Genomic DNA, 4,542 nt, shown 5'->3' with positions numbered 1-4,542 from the left:
TGTTAATAATTCATCTCTCAATTATCTCGATCTCAAGGAGACGTTATACAATAAGCTTCTAACATCGACACCATCTTACCCTCAAATGTCAGTGGCAACGGCTCATCTTATAAACACAAAAATATTACAGAAGTGTCTTTATAGTGTACAGCTAAGGGAACATAGCACGGCTGTCCATATATGCGTTTTGCGTTCCACTACCAACTGGAGCACGGAGCACCATTATTTACGGTCTATTAACCTGGCCATTATATTCATATTTTCTGTTGTTTTCCTAAATCGATTACGGAAAATGTCGGGATGGTTCCTTTGGAATAGGCACAGCAGATTCCCCCCGCCTCCCCCTTTATTACTATCTCATCGTCGACGGGAAATTGCACCCCAATCTTCCTTCCATTACATGTTTTAATTGTTCTTAGATGTTGACCGCATGAGAGCTGAGCATTTCTGTATGTAACACTCTGATATTCAATATACGATCTAGTTACATCCCCGCATGAGTATTCCTTCGTCTTATTCATAAGAACTATATTACATTTGGCGACATTTAAGGGTAGCAACCATTCGTTTCTTCACGCGAAGATATTATACTTTTTTCATTCAGTGCTTCAGACACTGAGCTCGCATCCCTGAGCAGTGAGACTCAAACTCCGTAACAGCCATCTACTTCTAGGGTTGCCTTGGTTCCTCTAAACTACTTCAATCCAATACTGTGAAGGTGACGCCGGCCGGAGTGGCCGAGCGCCTCTAGGTTCTACAGTATGGAACCGCGCGACCGCTACGGTCGCAGGTTCGAATCCTGCTTCGGGCAAGGATGTGTGTGATGTCCTTAGGTTAGTTACGTTTAAGTAGTTCTAAGTTCTAGGGGACAGCCGGCACGGTAGCTCAGCGTGTTTGGTCAGAGGGTTAGCAGCCCTCTGTAATAAAAAAACTGAGCTAATCGATCAACAAAGAACTTAATGGATGTCTTACAACGTCCGCCCCGAGCAGATGCAACGAACAAAAGCAAACCAAATGAGATAAAAATAAAAGGGGACTGATGACCTCAGAAATTAAGTTCCATAGTGCTCAGAGCTATTTCAACCTTTTTTTGTGTAGGAGTCATTGAAATTGGCACTGTTGATTTCCTTCTCCATAATCGTCCAATCCGAGCTTGTGCTCCTTTCTCTAATTACATCGTTGACAAGGTGCCATTCTATCCTAAGTTTCATTTCTCCCTTTATCTTAGCCAGCCCAGTCCAAATTTTCCATGTTACTCGAAAATGAAAATTCCTGACACACAACCTTGATATCAGCAAGCACCTGAGTGTAGCATTCACACTATCCAGTGTATCGATTAGAAACAAGGTGATTTTTACGGTGACGACCAGCTGTAGGAGTCGCCCTGGCAACAAAAGGTACAAGTAAATTGCATAGGACAGGGTTTCCCAACGTGTGGTCCGCGGACCCCTTAGGGGTCCGCCGGCTCTTTCTAGGGGGTCCGCGGCCACCTTTCACCAAATCATGTAAAATAATGAGTAAAATTAGTGAATAAAAACGTGAAAATCAACTTCATTACTATTTTATTTTTCGTGTGAAAAACATGTGTACTTTTACTTCAGGTCGTATTCCCAAGCAGCCTTTGCGGTTCGTAAGTGAGAACGCATACACAGTTTAGTGCCGGAGAATGCGGCTTCTCTGATGGACTGTTTCGCAACAATAGGGGGGTCGTTTGTGCGCCGGATCACGGCGCTAGATGCGCTGAAACCTATTACGTGTGCGCGGAGCGAGCCTTGTCGACCAATCACAGCGCTCGCTGGTCCGTATGCGGCCCCAGGCATCATTAAATGTTAAACTTGCTTTGTCAGTGCACTACCTATTTCATAAGTCGATTTTTCATCAGTTTATTACTTCTAACATGGATCGGTGGCTCAAGTCGGGATCATTGAAGAGGGGTGCAGTTTCTCAATCGCCTTCACAACAAGGGAAATTTCCAGTTGAAATGAATGAGAAGGGAGGACGACCAAAGGAAGAACAATCACAAGAAGCTCCACAGCCGGATTTGTTATGTGAAAATAACCTTCTCTGCCAGAATTGTTTCCTTTGAGGAAAAAAGTCTTACGTTTTGTGAAATGCTTTGTCTTCTTATATAGAAATAAGAGAGTCTGTTTGTTTGTTTTCCTAATTTGTTTACAGTCGAGGCTGACTGCCACGATATAGTGTCCAAGTAGTAGTTGAAGCTGTCAGCTGTGGCTAAACTGTTGCCACGCTGCCTGCCAGTTGCCAGCTACCGACTGCCAGTACACTGTTGCAACGCCGCCTGCTAGCTGCCGGCTATGGACTGACAGCTGCCGTTCAGTAGATACGCAAAGACGTAAAAATAACTAGACTTTCCGAGCTGTTTACATGGGCACGAAAATCGATTTCCAGAATCGATTTTGATGTGTTTACCTGACCAACCAAAAGCGGAACTGGGACATCGGCTTATGAAATCCGCTTTTGGAAACGCACGTAAACTGGGTGAATGTATTCCCACACATTGCACAACAGATGTCACAATAGTCCTTTAAAGGCAATTCCTTGGTCTCTTTCCTTTCCTGATGGGTTTGTGTCCTGAATCATGGGTCTGCCTCTTTTCTTCACAGCCGCGCGGAATGGCCGAGCAGTCTGAGGCGCCATGTCGTCATGGATTGTGCAGCCACTCCCGCCGGAGGTTCGAGTCCTCCGACACACACACACACACGACTGTTACGAAATATGCATGCTCCTTCCACAACAGCAGCCAAACAGTGGAAGTGAACAGACCACAAGCGGCAGCTTGTCAACAGCAAACAGTTTGGACGTGACGTTGATTTCTCTTGGAGGAAGGCAGCTCCAAGGTGTGAAATGTCAATTACCAAGTAATTTTAATCAGGCTATAGTGTGTGGAACAAATGGAGTAAATCCACTAGTAAGTGTCTGGATACAGTGGTAATTTAAATTGGATCGTTAATTTCAAGTTGTTTTCGTTCATCTCTACTCTAAACCAAAGACTATTGATACTTCGGGGGGCGGGGAGGGGTGGGGGGAGATGGGGGGGGGGGTCATTGGGAACATGGAACTTGCATTAAGAAGCTTTCAGCTTTCAGTTCCCATGGGTTGCGCTCTGAAATTTAAAGTTACTGTGCTCTTGACTGACTAGGGATCCGCCATGGATTTTCGACTGAAGAAGGGGTCCGCCAGCTGAAAAGGTTGGGAAGCCCTGACATAGGATATATGCCCGAAATATAAGGTCTGAAGACTGTATATTGCAGGAGCCATTTCTTTCTGAGCACGGGGCGCCTTAAACAATGCATTTCAGTGGGCGATTCGCTGTCTACCTTGTCAGAGTGCGGAATAAGATTGGAGCGTCATGGTGTGGGAGCCATATGAACCTTCGCACCATCAGAGGGGCACCTCTTCCATCAGAAGTGGCAGTGTTACCTGTGGGAACCGCAGGTATCCTTTGTCTGTGTGGTGTTGTGCAAGGAAGACATTCCTCGAGGTAATAAGGACCAAATGAACAGTGGTGTCCTGGGAACACCACCGCTCTCTGACTGGGAACGGCAACATGTCCGATATTGGTGCTGTATACTAGAAAAGGGAAGGAACATTAACGACTAACATCCCGTCGATAATTAGATCATTAAAACGGAACACAAGCTCGGGTTGTTCAAGGATGGTGATGGCAGTGGCCTTAAGCAGTTTAGAGAATCACGTAACCCCTAAATCTGGGCTGGCGGAAGGGAATTCGCACTGCCTGTAACGTAGCAAATTATTACGAGTTGTCACCTTGCATTGAAAGCATAGTTTGCCGTGGAGCACGGAGGAGAACAGTGATGTTAGTTCTCACGCTGGCACAGCTGACGCTGGCTCTAGGCTGAGCGAGCTGTGTACTTGATAAATGCTGCGTCCAGGACGTTACGGATACTCGCTATGAATCTGAAGTAGTACTATTAAACATCAGTCGATCTTTTTCATACTTAATATACCAAATTCTATGGATAACACAACCATACTGTTAAAATTACAAATCAATAACTCCAGTACTTTCGGAGATATAAATTTTTACCCAAAACACGTAATAAGTGTCCTGGCACTGTGAAACCGAGTTATGGACTGTAATGTATTCATCTATAGTATGTATTGAAGCTACAGCCAAGAGGATAGGTTCATACAAACTAATTTTCTGGACTGTGGGTTAGTTTCCTTAAAACAGATTTGTCGCGTAATAAAAAGCAGTGTGAAAATTATTATTTCATCGTGCTTTGGTTGTGCGAGTGTTTTGTAGAGACTCAGAGAGTGAATAGAGGATATACACGCATCAAAAAAAGTTTTCCATAACCCCGGTTCCCAAAACTCCTGAAGATAGACATTGACTGTGGATATTGTATCACAGACACAGACCCTTTGACTGTTCAGAGATGTCACTAAACCCACCCAAAGATGTAAACAACCATGCATGAGAAGCGCCTATTAGACGGAGGGGTTCCGACAGTCGATCAGTTCCAGTCGGAAGGAGGTACATGGCTCGTGTTGTCTGTA

This window comes from Schistocerca nitens, chromosome 3, assembly GCF_023898315.1.
Source record: "Schistocerca nitens isolate TAMUIC-IGC-003100 chromosome 3, iqSchNite1.1, whole genome shotgun sequence".
Lineage (NCBI taxonomy): Eukaryota > Metazoa > Arthropoda > Insecta > Orthoptera > Acrididae > Schistocerca > Schistocerca nitens.
This window is presented reverse-complemented; position numbering follows the sequence as displayed.